Consider the following 17662-nt stretch of genomic DNA (forward strand, 5'->3'; position numbering starts at 1 on the left):
CTGATACAAACAACTGATTCATTTGAAAAGACCCCGATGCTGGGAAAGATTGAAGGCAGGAGAAGAGGATAACAGAGGATGAAATTGTTGGACGGCATCATGGACTCAATGGACATGAGTTTATGTAGGCTCTGGGAATTGGTGATGGAGAGGGAAGCCTGGTATGCTGCAGTCCATGGGGTTCCAAGAGTTGGACATGACTGAGTGATTGAACTGAACTGAATGTAAGTACTGGCTTACCATAGATAAAAATGCTTGCTCTTATTTATCTTATTAATAAGAATTGGTATGAGGAGTGAAAAGGTCATGGGAAGAGAAATTCTTGGAGCTACAGTTTCATAGAAATCTGGGTTCATATAAACTATCACTTTGAGAAGCTTCCTCAGCCAAGGCCTGAGAAACTTGTTCTTTGGCATTTGGGGAGATCTCCCCACTGCTTACTGTTATCACCTTGATTCATGCTCTTGTGCTTGTTTGTTTTCTTTTCCTGACATTTTGGCATTTCTCATGTTTGATGCATCTCATACTGGTGGTGCCCTTGACTGCTCTTATTCAACAGGGAAGAATTATTTATTATAACTGCTCATTTTTGCTTTGGCAAATCTGAAGTCAGAAATCTCATGAGTGCCAGCACACTGATAGATATATAAAGATTCTTTCATATTTTATCTGGATAATTATATAAATTGAAGTTGGATTGCATTTTCCATAAATGTTATCAAGATAATAGGTTCCCTAGACTGTAGTATTTTGACTTTGCAGAAGTAACATAGGTACCTAATTGTATTTCCCTTTCCCTAAGAAGAAACTTGAGAATTTACTTTGTATGTTTCTCTGATAAAGGCTAATGTCCAAAAGTAACCCTAAAATTGTTGTATTTCAATTATAAAATGAGTTATTTTCTAAGTAAACAAAACAATATACATACTTTATTTTATATTGTTATAGATTTATCTTCAAAATACAGAATATCTCATTCAGTTCTATAGAATAGCAAATAATTAGATGCAAATGTCTGTGCATATAGTATTTAATAAATGCTAAGAATTATTTGTTGACTAATAGACTAATTATTGGTTAGACTGATTTTTCTCTGAACTAAAAATACTAACAAATTGATTTATCATAATATCATTTAAAACCAATATGAATGAGCAACAATAAATAAAATATGTCACACTTTTAGACTTTCAGTTATTTGTAGAATCTAAAACTACAACAAACCAGTAAATACACAACAAAAAAAGCAGATTCACAGATACAGAGAACAAATTAGTGGTTACCAGTGGGGAGAGGGGGTAGGGGCCATATAACGGTGAGGAGGTAGGAATTTCAAACTACTGGGTGTAAGATAAGCTACAAGGATGCATTGTACAACATAAGAAATACAGCCAAAATTTTGTAATAGATATATATGTCATATAACTATTACAAATTGTATTTAAATTTTTTAAAAAAAGAATACTAGCATCAGGCAATATTTACAACAGGTATGAAAGACTAATAGCTTTTTACCAAAACAGAAACTGTTTTACTGTTTTTTTTCATTAGTAGTTTACACCACAATTACATGTAATGAATAATAAAAATTTCAAAGTCTACGATTCCATGTTAAATTTGAAAATTTCTACTTCAGATATGATCTATTTTCTTATATAAGTAAAACCTTCAAAGAAGAAAATATTATGGTAATAAAAAGTCTTAAAACCTGGGTATCAATCAGTCAGTTCAGTCACTCAGTCATTTCCAACTCTTTGAGACCCCATGGACTGCAGCACTGCCAGGCTTCCCTGTCTATCACCAACTTCCCAAACTCATGTCCATCAAGTTGGTGATGCCATCCAACCATCTCATCCTCTGTCGTCCCCTTCTCCTCCTGCCTACAATCTTCCTCAGCATCAGGGTCTTTTCCAATGACTCAGTTCTTCGCATCAGGTGACCAAAGTATTGGATCTTCAGCTTCAGCCATCAGTCCTTCCAATGAATATTCAGGACTGATTTCTGTTAGGACTGACTGGATAGATCTCCTTGCAGTCCAAGGGACTCTGAAGAGTCTTCTCCAACACCACATTCAAAAGCATCAATTCTTCAGTGCTCAGTTTTCTTTATAGTCCATCTCTCACATCCACACATGACTACTGGAAAAATCATGGCTTTCACAAGATGGACTTCTGTTGCGAAAGTAATGTCTCTGCTTTTTCATATGCTATGTAGGTTTGTCATAGCTTTCCTTCCAAGGAACAATAGAGGATAATAACGTTTAATTTCTTGCTCTCTTCTGTAACAGTACTTAATCAGTATTTGATCTTTTACAAACCACACAAATGGCAAAGTTTCTTTGTGTATGCATATGTATGTGTGTGTGTATATATATATATATATATATATATATATAATCTTAAAGATATAATTATAATCAACTGAATATATAAATATATAACCAAACTGAGCATTAGAGATAGGAAATGATAGCGAGGTATGTCATACAAAAGAAGTATTATTTCAAAAAGATATGGTTTCTTTAGGGGGTGGTCCTAAGATGGAAGAGGAATAGGATGGGGAGAACATTTTCTCTCCCACAAATTCATCAAAGGAACACTTGAACGCTGAGTAAATTCCACATAACAACTTCTAAATGTTGGCAAAGGACATCAGGTACCCAGAAAAGCAGCCCATTGTCTTCAAAAGGAGGTAGAAAAAAATATAAAAGATAAAAAGAGAGACAAAAGAGGTAGGAACGGAGATCCATCCTAGGAAGGGAGTTTTAAAAAAGAGAGAAGTTTCCAAACACCAGGGAACACTCTCACTGGCGAGTCTGTGGCAAGCCTTGGAACCTCAGAGGGCAACATAACTGGGAGGAAAAATAAATAATTAAAACCCACAGATTACGTGCCCAGCGGAGCAGCAGCAGACTCCTGCATCCTCCACTAGCAAGCGGGGGCTGGGCAGGGAGGCACAGGCTGCATTGCTTAGAGTAAGGACCTGGCCTGAATGCCCAGAGGGCAATCTGAGGGAACTAACTTGAGATAGCAAATCAGACTGTGGGATAGCTATCCCATGAAAAGCCCCAACCTAAGACACTGCCAGGCCCACTCACAGAACAAAGAATTGAGTAGAGCTAGCCTGCTGTGGACTGGCCCATCCCCCACCGGAGATAGGCAGGCAAGGGCAGCCAGAGCCAGAAGGGGACAATCGCGGCCCCAGAGAGGCATCCTCTACCAAACTGCAAGCAGGCTTCCTTGCTAACCAAGACTTCTTGGGGTTCTGGACGGTCAACATCCCGGGATGGTCGCAGCCAGAGATCAGCTCCCCAGAAGAGACACAAAGCACATCTGAGAAGGTGTGCAGGTTGTACACCCAGAAAACTGAGAGGCAGGGATGGGGGAGGCAATAAGTAGCAGCGACCATGCTCGCCAAGCACCTGGTCACCTGAGCTGCTCGGACCTGAGAAGGGTACTAAACGCAGGCCCAATGAAGTCTGCTTTTGTGGAGTGCCCAAGTACCTGAACCTGAACCCAGCTTAGACCTGGGAAATGCATACAACCCAGGGCTGGCCTCAGACAGTTCCCGGCAGAGCAAACTAGAGCCTAAGCACTGTAGACAGGGAAAGCACACATGTCATGAACAGGGACAAACCCAGTGTGGCCGAGACACTGAGAGCACACACCAGTGTTATTTGTTTGCAGTGTTCCTCCCTCCCCACAGCACGACTGAGCAAGTGAGCCTAAAAAAGTGTCCACCACTGCCCCCTTGTGTCAGGGTGGAAATTAGACACTGAAGAGACCAGCAAACAGAAGAAGCTAAAACAGAGCGAACCGCCTTGGAAGTGATAGGTGCAATAGATTAAAACCCTGTAGTTAGCACCAACCACATAGGAAGTGGCCTATATATCTTGAGAAGTATAAGCCGGATCAAGGAACTATCTGAAAATGACTGACCACACACTGTCCACAACAACACCAGAGAAAGTCCTAGATATATTTTTACTCTTATCATTTTTTAAATTATTTTTTTATTTTTAAGTCCTCTATTACTCCTTTCATTTTCATTTTTATAACCTACTATTACTTTGCAAAAAAAAAAAAAAGACCCTATTTTTTAAAGCAAATTTCATATATATATTTTTTATAATTTTTGTGACTTTGTTTTTTTCTTTAATATTGTATTTTTGAGAAACCAACCTCTACTCTAGGTTTTTAATCTTTGCTTTTTGGTATTTTTAATCAATTTTGTACCTTTAAGAACCCAATCTTCAGTGCCGATTTTTACTTGGGAGTGAGATTACTGGCTTGACTGCTCTCTCCCCCTTTGGACTCTCCTTTTTCTCCACCAGGTTGCCTCTATCTCCTCCCTCCCCCTTCTCTTCTCTGCCCAACTCTGTAAATCTCTTTGTGTGTTCCAGACAGTGGAGAACACTTAGGGAACTGATTATTGGCTGGATCTGTCTCTCTCCTTTTGATTCCCCCCTTTATCCTCCTGGCCACCTCTGTCTCCTTCCTCCCTCTTCTCTTCTCTGTGTAACTCTGTGAACATCTCTGAGGGATCCAAACTGTGGAGAGCACATAAAGAAGTGATTACTGACTAGCTAGCTCTCTCCTCTTTTGATTCCACCTCATTTCCTCCTGGTCACTTCTATCTCCCTCTTCTCTTCTCCATGTAAATCTGTGTACCTCTTTGGGTGTCCCTTACTATGGAGAAACTTTCCATCATTAACTTAGATGTTTTATCATTGGTGCTGTATAGATGGAGAAGTCTTGAGGCTACTGTAAGAATAAGACTGAAAACCAGAGGCAGGAGGCTTAAATCAAAATCCTGAGAACACTAGAGAACTCCTGATTCCAGGGAACATTAATCGATAGGGGCTCATCAAACGCCTCCATACCTATACTGAAATGAAGCACCACCCAAGGGCCAACAAGTTCCAGAGCATGACATACCATGCAAATTCGCCAGCAACACAGGAACATAGCCCTGAGCTTCAATATACAGGCTGCCCAAAGTAACACCAAACACACTGACATCTCATAACTCATTACTGGACACTTCATTGCACCCCAGAGAGAAGAAATCCAGCTCGAACCACCAGAACACCGACACAAGCTTCCCTAACTAGGAAACCTTGACAAGCCACCTGTTCAACCCCACCCACAAGCAAGGAAACCACAATAAAGAGAACTCCAAAAATTGCCAGAATATGGAAAGGCCATCCCAAACACAAAAATATAAACAAGATGAAAAGGCAAAGAAATACCCAGTAGTTAAAGGAACAAGATAAATGCCCACCAAACCAAACAAAAGAGAAAGAGATAGGAAATCTACCTGATCAGATCAGATTAGTCACTCAGTCGTGTCCAACACTTTGCGACTCCATGAATCGCAGCACGCCAGGCCTCCTTGTCCATCACCAACTCCAGGAGTTCACTCAGACTCACGTCCATCGAGTCAGTGATGTCATCCAGCCATCTCATCCTCTGTCATCCCCTTCTCCTCCTGCCCCCAATCCCTCCCAGCATTAGAGTCTTTTCCAATGAGTCAACTCTTCGCATGAGGTGACCAAAGGACTGGAGTTTCAGCTTTAGCATCATTCCTTCCAAAGAAATCCCAGGGCTGATCTCCTTCAGAATGGACTGGTTGGATCTCTTTGCAGTCCAAGGGATTCCCAAGAGTCTTCTCCAACACCACAGTTCAAAAGCATCAATTCTTCAGTGCTCAGCCTTCTTCACAGTCCAACTCTCACATCCATACGTGACCACTGGAAAAACCATAGCCTTGACTAGACGAACCTTTGTTGGCAAAGTAATGTCTCTGCTTTTGAATATGCTATCTAGGTTGGTCATAACTTTCCTTCCATGGAGTAAGCATCTTTTAATTTCATGGCTGCAGTCACCATCTGTAGTGATTTTGGAGCCTAGAAAAATAAAGTCTGACACTGTTTCCACTGTTTCCCCATCTATTTCCCCTGAAGTGATGGGACTGGATGCCATGATCTTTGTTTTCTGAATGTTGAAATTTAAACACATTTTTTCACTCTCCACTTTCCCTTTCATCAAGAGGCTTTTGAGTTCCTCTTCACTTTCTGCCATAAGGGTGGTGTCATCTGCATATCTGAGGTTATTGATATTTCTCCTGGCAATCTTGGTTCCAGCTTGTGTTTCTTCCAGTCCAGCATTTCTCATGATGTACTCTGCATATAAGTTAAATAAGCAGGATGACAATATACAGCCTTGACAAACTCCTTTTCCTATTTGGAACCAGTCTGTTGTTCCATGTCCAGTTCTAACTGTTGCTTCCTGACCTGCATACAAATTTCTCAAGAGGCAGGTCAGGTGGTCTGGTATTCCCATCTCTTTCAGAATTTTCCACAGTTTATTGTGATCTACACAGTCCAAGGCTTTGGCATAGTCAATAAAGCAGAAATAGATGTTTTTCTGGAACTCTCTTACTTTTTCCATGATCCAGCAGATGTTGGCAATTTGATCTCTGGTTCCTCTGCCTTTTCTAAAACCAGCTTGAACATCAGGAAGTTCATGGTTCACATATTGCTGAAGCCTGGCTTGGAGAATTTTGAGCCTTACTTTACTAGCGTGTGAGATGAGTGCAATTGTGCAGTAGTTTGAGCATTCTTTGGCATTGCCTTTCTTTGGGATTGGAATGAGAACTGATCTTTTCCAGTTCTGTGGCCACTGCTGAGTTTTCCAAATGTGCTGGCATATTGAGTGTAGCACTTTCACAGCATCATCTTTCAGGATTTGGAGTAGCTCAACTAGAATTCCATCACCTCCACTAGCTTTGTTCATAGTGATGCTTTCTAAGGCCCACTTGACTTCACATTCCACTCTATCTATCAGATCTAGGCCCTTAAATCTATTTCTCAATTCCACGGTATAATCTTAAGGTCATTTGATTTAGGTCATAGTGGTTTTCCCTACTTTCTTCAATTTAAGTCTGAATTTGGCAATAAGGAGTTCATGGTCTGAGCCACAGTCAGCTCCTGGTCTTGTTTTTTTCTGACTGTACAGAGCTTCTCCATCTTGGCTGCAAAGAATATAATCAATCTGATTTCAGTGTTGACCATCTGGTGATGTTCATGTATAGAGTCTTCTCTTTTGTTGTTGGAAGAGCATGTTTGTTATGACCAGTGCATTTTCTTGGCAAAACTCTATTAGTCAAGAATTCCAAATAATGATAGTGAAAATGATCCAAAATCTTGAAAACAAAATGGAGTTACAGATAAATAGCCTGGAGACAAGGATTGAGAAGATGCAAGAAGGTTTAACAAGGACCTTGAAGCATCCGAGGTCAGGGGCAACAGCCGAGAGGAGCTACCCCACGCCCCCATGCCCAAGGCCAGGGGCGGCAGCTGAGAGGATCTACCCAAGTCTGAGGCCCGAGGCGGCGGCCAGGAGGAGCTACCCCACGCCCCCACACCCAAGGCCAGGGGCAGCGGCTGGTAGGACCAACCCCACGTCCAAGGAGCGGTGGCTGTGCGGGTACAGGAGGGCCTAGAGGAGCTATCCCACGTTGAAGGTCAGGAAGGGCGGCAGTGAGGAGATACCCCTCGTCCAAGGTAAGAAGCAACAGCTGCGCTTTGCTGGAACAGCCGTAAAAAGATAACCCACGCCCAAGGTAAGAGAAACCCAAGTAACATGGTAGGTGTTGCAAGAGGGCATCAGAGGGCAGACACACTGAAACCATACTTACAGAAAACTAGCCAATCTGATCACATGGACCACAGCCTTGTCTAACGCAATGAAACTAAGCCATTTCCATGGGGAACCAAAGATGGGCGGGTCATGATGGAGAGGTCTGACAGAATGTGGTCCACTGAAGAAGGGAATGGCAAACCACTTCAGTATTCTTGCCTTGAGAACCTCATGAACAGTATGAAAAGGCAAAATGATAGGATACTGAAAGGGGAACTTCCCAGGTTGGTAGGTGCCCAATATGCTACTGCAGATCAGTGGAGAAATATCTTCAGAAAGAATGAAGGGACGGAGACAAAGCAAAAAGAATACCCAGCTGTGGATGTGACTGGTGATAGAAGCAAGGTCCGATGTTGTAAAGAGCAATATTGCATAGGAACCTGGAATGCCAGGTCCATGAATCAAGGCAAATTGGAAGTGATCAAACAAGAGATGGCAAGAGTGAATGTCGACATTCTAGGAATCAGCAAACTAAGATGGACTGGAATGGGTGAATTTAACTCAGATGACCACTATATCTACTTCTGTGGGCAGGAATCCCTAAGAAGAAACGGAATAGTCATCATGGTCAACAAAAGAGTCTGAAATGCAGTACTTGGATGCAATCTCAAAAACGACAGAATGATCTTTGTTCGTTTCCAAGGCAAACCATTCAATATCACAGTAATCCAAGTCTATGCCCCAACCAGTAACATTGAAGAAGCTGAAGTTGAATGGTTCTATGAGGACCTACAAGACCTTTTAGAACTAACACCCCAAAAAGATGTCCTTTTCATTATAGGGGACAGGAATGCAAAAGTAGGAAGTCAAGAAATACCTGGAGTAACAGGCAAATTTGGCCTTGGAATACGGAATGTAGCAGGGCAAAGACTAATAGAGTTTTGCAAAGAAAATGCACTGGTCATAGGAAACAACATCTTCCAACAACACAAGAGAAGACTCTACACATGGACATCACCAGATGGTCAACACCGAAATCAGATTGATTATATTCTTTGCAGCCAAAGATGGAGAAACTCTATACAGTAAACAAAAACAAGACCAGGAGCTGACTGTGGCTCAGATCATGAACTCCATATTGCCAAATTCAGACTGAAATGGAAGAAAGTAGGAAAAACCACTAGACCATTCAGGTATGACCTAAATCAAATCCCTCATGATTATACAGTGGAATTGAGAAATAGATTTAAGGGCCTAGATCTGATAGATAGAGTGCCTGATGAACTATGGAATGAGGCTCGTGACGTTGTACAGGAGACAGGAATCAAGACCATCCCCATGGAAAAGAAAGGCAAAAAAGCAAAATGGCTCTATGGGAGGCCTTACAAATAGCTGTGAAAAGAAGAGAAGCAAAAAGCAAAGGAGAAAGGGAAAGATATAAGCATCTGAATGCAGACTTCCAAAGAAGAGCAAGAAGAGATAAGAAAGCCTTTTTCAGTGATCAATGCAAAGAAATAGAGGAAAACAACAGAATGGGAAAGACTAGAGATCTCTTCAAGAAAATTAGAGATACCAAGGGAACATTTCATGTAAAGATGGGCTCGATAAAGGACAGAAATGGTATGGACCTAACAGAAGCAGAAGATATCAAGAAGAGATGGCAAGAATACACAGAAGAACTGTACAAAAAAGATCTTCAAGACCCAGATAATCACAATGGTGTGATCACTGACCTAGAGCCAGACATCCTGAAATGTGAAGTCAAGTGGGCCTTAGAAAGCATCACTAAGAACAAAGTTAGTGGAGGTGATGGAATTGCAGTTGAGCTATTTCAAATCCTGAAAGATGATGCTGTGAAAGTGCTGCACTCAATATGCCAGCAAATTTGGAAAACTCAGCAGTGGCCACAGGACTAGAAAATGTCAGTTTTCATTCCAATCCCAAAGAAAGGCAATGCCAAAGAATGCTCAAACTACTGCACAATTGCACTCATCTCACACGCTAGTAAAGTAATGCTCAAAATTCTCCAAGCCAGGCTTTAGCAATATGTAAACTGTGAACTTCCTGATGTTCAAGCTGGTTTTAGAAAAGACAGAGGAACCAGAGATCAAATTGCCAACATCCGCTGGATCATGGAAAAAGCAAGAGAGTTCTAGAAAAGCATCTATTTCTGCTTTATTGATTATGCCAAAGCCTTGGACTGTGTAGATCACAATAAACTGTGGAAAATTCTGAAAGAGATGGGAATACCAGACCACCTGAACTGCCTCTTGAGAAATCTGTATGCAGGTCAGGAAGCAACAGTTAGAACTGTACATGAAACAACAGATTGGTTCCAAATAGGAAAAGGCATATATCAAGGCTGTATATTGTCACCCTGCTTATTTAAAATATATGCAGAATACATCATGAGAAACACTGGACTGGAAGAAACACAAGCTGGAATCAAGATTGCTGGGAGAAATATCAATAACCTTGGATACTGATGATACCACCCTTATGGCAGAAAGTGAAGAGGAACTCAAAAGCCTCTTGATTAAAGTGAAAGTGGAGAGTGAAAAGGTTGGCTGAAAGCTCAACATTCAGAATACGAAGATCATGGCATCCAGTCCCATCACTTCATGAGAAATAGATGGGAAAACAGTGGAAACAGTGTCAGACTTTTTTTGGCTGGGGGCTCCAAAATCACTGCAGATGGTGACTGCAGCCATGAAATTAAAAGACGCTTAATCCTTGGAAGGAAAGTTATGTCCAACCTAGATAGCATATTCAAAATCAGAGACATTGCTTTGTCAACAAAGGTCCGTCTAGTCAAGGCTATGGTTTTTCCAGTGGTCATGTATGGATTTGAGAGTTGGACTGTGAAGAAGGCTGAGCACCAAAGAATCGATGCTTTTGAACCATAGCATTGAAGAAGACTCTTGAGAGTCCCTTGGACTGCAAGGAGATACAACCAGTCCATTCTGAAGGAGATCAGCCCTGGGATTTCTTTGGAGGGAATGATGCTAAAGCTGAAACTCCAGTACTTTTGTCACCTCATGCGAAGAGTTGACTCATTGGAAAAGACTCTGATGCTGGGAGGGATTGGGGGCAGGAGGAGAAGGGGAAGACAGAGGATGAGATGGCTTGATGGCATCATTGACTCGTGGACATGAGTCTGGGCGAACTCCAGGAGTTGTTGGTGGACAGGGAGTCCTGGCGTGCTGAGAGTCATGGGGTCACAAAGAGTCGGACACGACTGAGCAGATGAACTGAACTGAACTGAGAAGAAATAAAAAAGAGTAAATATATAATGAATAATGCAATAAATGAGATCAAAAACACTCTGGAAGAAACCAACAGTAGAATAACGGAGGCAGAAGATAGGATAAGTAAGGAAGAAGATACAATGGTACAAATAAATGAAACAGAGAGGGAAAAAGAAAAACGAATTAAAATAAATGAGGACAATCTCAGAGACCTCTGGGACAATGTTAAATGCCCCAACATTCGAATCATAGTAGTCTCAGAAGAAGAAGACAAAAGAAAGACCATAAGAAAATACTTGAGGAGATAATAGTCGCAAACGTCCCTAAAATGGAGAAGGAAATAATCACCCAAGGCCAAGAAACCCAGAGAGTTGCAAACAGGATAAACCCAAGGCAAAACACCCAAGACACATATTAATCAAATTAACAAAGATCAAACACAAAGAACATTAAAAGCAGCAAGGGAAAAACAATAAATAATACACAAGGGGATTCCCATAAGGATAACAGTTGATCATTCAATAGAAACTCTTCAGGCCAGGAGGGAATGGCAGGACATACTTAGAGTGATGAAAGAAAATAACCTACATCCCAGATTACTGTACCCAGTAAGGATCTCATTCAAATATTAAGGAGAAATCAAAAGCTTTACAGACAAGCGAAAGTTGAGAGAATTCGGCAGCAGGAAACCAGCTCTTCAACAAATGCTAAAGGATCTTCTCTAGACAGGAAACACAGAAAGGTGTGTACACTCAAACCCAAAACAATAAATTAAATGGCAATGGTTTCATACTTATCAATAATTACTTTAAATGTAAATGGGTTGAATGACCCAACCAAAAAACAAAGACTGGCTGAATGGATACTAAAACAAGACCCCTATATATGTTGTCTACAAGAGACCCACCTCAAAACAAGGACACATACAGACTGAAAGTGAAGGGCTGGAAAAAGATATTCCATGCAAACACAAACCAAAAGAAAGCAGGAGTAGCAATACTCATATCAGATAAAATAGACTTTAAAAAAAGGCTGTGAAAAGAGACAAAGAAGGACACTACATAATGATCAAAGGATCAATCCAAGAAGAAGATATAACAATTATAAATATATATGCACCCAACATAGGAGCACCACAATATGTAAGACAAATGCTAACGAGTATGAAAGGGGAAATTAATAGTAACACAATAAGAGTGGGAGACTTTAATACCCCACTCACACCTATGGATAGATCAACTAAACAGAAAATTAACAAGGAAACACAAACTTTAAATGATACAATAGGCCAGTTAGATCTAATTGATATCTATATGACATTTCACCCCAAAACAATGAATTTAACCTTTTTCTCAAGTGCACATAGAAACTTCTCCAGGATAGATCACATCCTGGGCCATAAATCTAGCCTTGGTAAATTCAAAAAAATAGAAATCATTCCAAGCATCTTTTCTGACCACAATGAAGTAAGATTAGATATCAATTACAGTAGAAAAACTATTAAAAATTCCAACATATGGAGGCTGAACAACACACTGCTGAATAACCAACAAATCACAAAAGAAATCAAAAAAGAAATCCAAATATGCATAGAAACGAATGAAAATGAAAACACAACAACCCAAAACCTGTGGGACACTGTAAAAGCAGTGCTAAGGGGAAGGTTCATAGCAATACAGGCATACCTCAAGAAACAAGAAAAAAAGTCAAATAAATAACCTAACTCTACACCTAAAGGAACTAGAAAAGGAAGAAATGAAGAACCCCAGAGTTATTAGAAGGAAAGAAACCTTAAAAACTAGGGCAGAAATAAATGCAAAAGAAATAAAAGAGACCATAGCAAAAATCAACAAAGCCAAAAGCTGGCTCTTTGAGAACATAAATAAAATTGACAAACCATTAGCCAGACTCATCAAGAAACAAAGGGAGAAAAATCAAATCAACAAAATTAGAAATGAAAATGGAGAGATCACAACAGACAACACAGAAATACAAAGGATCATAAGAGACTACTATCAACAACTATATGCCAATAAAATGGACAACTTGGAAGAAATGGATAAATTCTTAGAAAGGTACAACTTTCCGAAACTGAACCAGGAAGAAACAGAAAATCTTAACAGACCCATCACAAGCATGGAAATTGAAACTGTAATCAGAAATCTTCTAGCAAACGAAAGCCCAGGACCAGAGGGCTTCACAACTGAATTCTATCAAAAATTTAGAGAAGAACCAACACCTATCCTACTCAAACTCTTCCAGAAAATTGCAGAGGAAGGTAAACTTCCAAATTCATTCTATGAGGCCCACATCACCCTAATACCAAAACCTGACAAAGACGCCACAAAAAAAGAAAACTACAGGCCAATATCACTGATTAACATAGATACAAAAATACTTAACAAAACTCTAGCAAACAGAATTCAACAACACATTGAAAAGATCATACATCATGACCAAGTGGGCTGGTTGGTCATTACCAGGGCTGATAATCCCTGGTTATCCCAGGGATGCAAGGATTCTTCAATATCTGCAAATAAATCAATGTAATACACTACATTAACAAATTGAAAAATAAAAACCATATGATATTCTCAATAGATACAGAGAAAGCCTTTGACAAAATTCAACATCCATTTATGATAAAAACCCTCCAGAAAGCAGGTATAGAAGGAACATACCTCAACATAATAAAAGCTATATATGACAAACCCACAGCAATGGTGAAAAATTGAAAGCATTTCCCCTAAAGTCAGAAACAAGACAAGTGTGCCCACTCTCACCACTACTATTAAGAATAATTTTGGAACTTTTGGCCACAGCAATCAGAGCATTAAAAAAAATAAAAGGAATCCAAATTGGAAAAGAAGTAAAACTCTGTTTGCAGATGACATCATCCTCTACATAGAAAACCCTAAATACTCCACCAGAAAAATTACTAGAGCTAATCAATGAACTCCAGAAAGAATGAAGGGATGGAGCCAAAGCAAAAAGAATAACCAGCTGTGGATGTGACTGGTGATAGAAGCAAATCCAATGCTATAAAGAGCAATATTGCATAGGAACCTGGAATGTCAGGTCCATGAATCAAGGCAAATTGGAAGTGGTCAAAAAGGAGACGGCAAAAGTGAACATCAACATTCTAGGAATCAGTGAACTAAAATGGACTTGAATGGGTGAATTTAATTCAGACAACCATTATATCTACTACTGCGGGCAGGAATCCCTCAGAAGAAATGGAGTAGCCATCATGGTCAGAAGAGTCCGAAATGCACTACTTGGATGCAATCTCAAAAACGACAGAATGATCTCTGTTCGTTTCCAAGGCAAACCATTCAATATCACCATAATCCAAGCCTACGCCCCAACCAGTAATGCTGAAGAGGCTGAAGTTGAATGGTTCTATGAAGACCTACAAGACCTTTTAACTAACACCCAGAAAAGATGTCCTTTTCGTTATAGGGGACTGGAATGCAAAAGTAGGAAATCAAAAAACACCTGGGGTAAAGGGCAAATTTGACCTTGGAGTACGGAATGAAGCAGGGCAAAGGCTAATAGAGTTTTGCCAAGAGAATTCACTGGTCATAAAAAACATTATCTTTCAACAACACAAGAGAAGGCTCTACACATGGACATCAGATTGATTATAGTCTTTGCAGCCAAACATGGAGAAGCTCTATACAGTCAGCAAAAACAAGACCGGAAGCTGACTGTGGCTCAGATCATGAACTCCTTATTGCCAAATTCAGACTGAAATTGAAGAAAGTAGGGAAAACCACTAGACCATTCAGGTATGACCTAAATCAAATCCCTTATGATCATACACTGGAAATGAGAAAAGGATTTAAGGGACTAGATCTGATAGACAGAGTAATTGATGAAATATCGGTGGAGGATTGTGACATTGTACAGGAGACAGGGATCAAGACCATCCCCATGGAAAAGAAAGGCAAAAAAGCAAAATGGCTTTCTGAGGAGGCCTTACAAATAGCTGTGAAGAGAAGAGAAGCCAAAAGCAAAGGAGAAAGGGAAAGATATAAGCATCTGATGCAGAGTTCCAAAGAATAGCAAGGAGAGATAAAAAAGCCATCCTCAGCGATCAATGCAAAGAAATAGAGGAAAACAACAGAATGGGAAAGACTAGAGATCTCCTCAAGAAAATTAGAGATACCAAGGGAACATTTCATGTAAAGATGGGCTCGATAAAGGACAGAAATGGTATAGACCTAACAGAAGCAGAAGATATTAAGAAGCGATGGCAAGAATACACAGAAGAACTGTACAAAAAAGATCTTCACGACCCAGATAATCACGATGCTGTGATCATTGATCAAGAGCCAGACATCCAGGAATGTGAAATAAAGTGGGCCTTAGAAAGCATCACTAAGAACAAAGCTAGTGGAGGTGATGGAATTCCAGTTGAGCTGTTTCAAATCCCGAAAGATGATGCTGTGAAAGTGCTGCACTCAATATGCCAGCACATTTGGAAAACTCAGCAGTGGCCACAGGACTGGGAAAGGTCAGTTTTCATTCCAATCCCAAAGAAAGGCAATGCCAAAGAATGCTCAAACTACACACAGTTGCACTCATCTCACACGCTTGTAATGTAATGTTCAAAATTCTCCAAGCCAGGATTCAGCAATATGTGAACCACGAACCTCCAGATGTTCAAGCTGGTTTAAGAAATGGCAGAGGAACCAGAGATCAAATCGCCAACATCTGCTAGATCATTGAAAAAGCAAAAGAGTTCCAGAAAAACATCTATTTCTGCTTTATTGACTATGCCAAAGCCTTGGACTGTGTGGACCACAATAAACTGTGGAAAATTCTTCAAGAGATGGGGATACCAGACTACCTGACGTGCCTCTTGAGAAACCTACATACACATCAGGATGCAACAGTTAAAACTGAACATGGGACAACAGACTGGTTCTAAATAGGAAAAGGAGTTCGTCAAGGCTGTATATTGTCACCCTGCTTATTTAACTTATATGCAGAGTACATCATGAGAAATGCTGGACTGGAAGAAACACAAGCTGGAATCAAGACTGCTGGGAGAAATATCAATAACCTCACATATGCAGATGACACCACCCTTATGGCAGAAAGAGAAGAGGAACTAAAAAGCCTCTTGATGAAAGGGAAAGAGGAGAGTGAAAAAGTTGGCTTAAAGCTCAATATTCAGAAAACGAAGATCATGGCATCTGGTCCCATCACTTCATGGGAAATAGATGGGGAAACAGTGGAAACACTGTCAGACTTTATTTTTGGGAGCTTCAAAGCACAGGAGATGGTTATTTCAGCCATGGAATTAAAAGACGCTTACTCCTTGGAAGGAAAGTTATGACCAACCTAGATAGCATATTCAAAAACAGAGACCTTACATTGCCAACAAAGGTCCATCTAGTCAAGGCTATGGTTTTTCCAGTGGTCATGTATGAATGTGAAAGTTGGACTGTGAAGAAAGCTGAGTGCTGAAGAATTGATGCTTTTGAACTGTGGTGTTGGAGAAGACTCTTGCCAGTCCCTTGGACTGCAAGGAGTTCCAACCAGTCTATTCTAAAGGAGATCAGTCCTGTGTGTTCTTTGGAAGGACAGATGCTAAAGCTGAAACTCCAATACTTTGGCCACCTCATGCAAAGAGTTAACTCATTGGCAAAGACTCTGATGCTGGGAGGGATTGGGGGCAGGAGGAGAAGGGGATGACAGAGGATAAGATGGCTGGATGGCATCACCAACTCGATGGATATGAGTTTGGGTGAACTCTGGGAGTTGGTGATGGACAGGGAGGCCTGGCTTGCTGCAATTCATGGAGTCACAAAGTGTCAGACCTGACTGAGCGACTGAACTGAACTGAAATGAAGATAAATTATGCCCCTGGATAATTATTCTCAGTTAAATTATTTGTCAGTTTCATATCTACACAACCTCTACTGAATTCCCAAATCACTATCATTTGGTTCTATTTCTATTGATGCTACAAGAGCAAAAGTACAAGAGAGAGAAGGAATATTAACAAGAATTCTAAACTAAATGTTAGCTCCACTTTTGTCAATACAAATGTCTCTTGACATGTCCTAAAATCATGACATTGTTCAACAGTGTTCATGGATTTCCATTATGCTGTAATCTAGAAAATGAATTAGAAAATTACTAATAAAAGATTTTTGGACACATATAATTAATGAGTGATAAAATAAGCATATAAAAGAGTAATCTTTAAAAAGAACATATTTTTCAATATTTTATTTTCATATTAGAATAAAATAAAGATTTCCAATGCAAGTTTTTTGAGATTAACCTGAAGTTTTTCAGTTAGATAATTGATTTAAAAAAGTCTCTGAACAGCTTACTACCCCCCATTATAGCAATATTTTAAAATGCTAATACATTATTGTTGAAATCACTACTTCTTTAAGACTTCTTTAGAGAAGGTTTGCAAGTTTCCTGGCTGTCATATTTATAAACAAGCACTGAATTAAATTATCTTTACAACTTTTCAGCACTGGATGACATTTATTCCTACTTGAGATTTCAAATGAGCTCAGGGAATGACTTCAGATCAAGCTGTGACCATATAAATATAAGCTCTGAGACAAACAAGCAGATTTCCTTTCTCTGTCACAGGATTATATATTTTACCATTGTCAAGCAAAAAGAGTTTGTGTATGCCAATAGCAACTCTTTTTGTAATGGTGACCTTATATGCTTTTGACATTCCCTTTCCATTTGACGAAAGGAGGCACTTGAGTCAGCTTTGGGAGAAAAAAA

Source organism: Bos grunniens, chromosome 15 (assembly GCF_055505025.1).
Source record: "Bos grunniens cultivar Pamir isolate PY7600 chromosome 15, Bosgru_T2T1.0, whole genome shotgun sequence".
Taxonomy (NCBI): domain Eukaryota; kingdom Metazoa; phylum Chordata; class Mammalia; order Artiodactyla; family Bovidae; genus Bos; species Bos grunniens.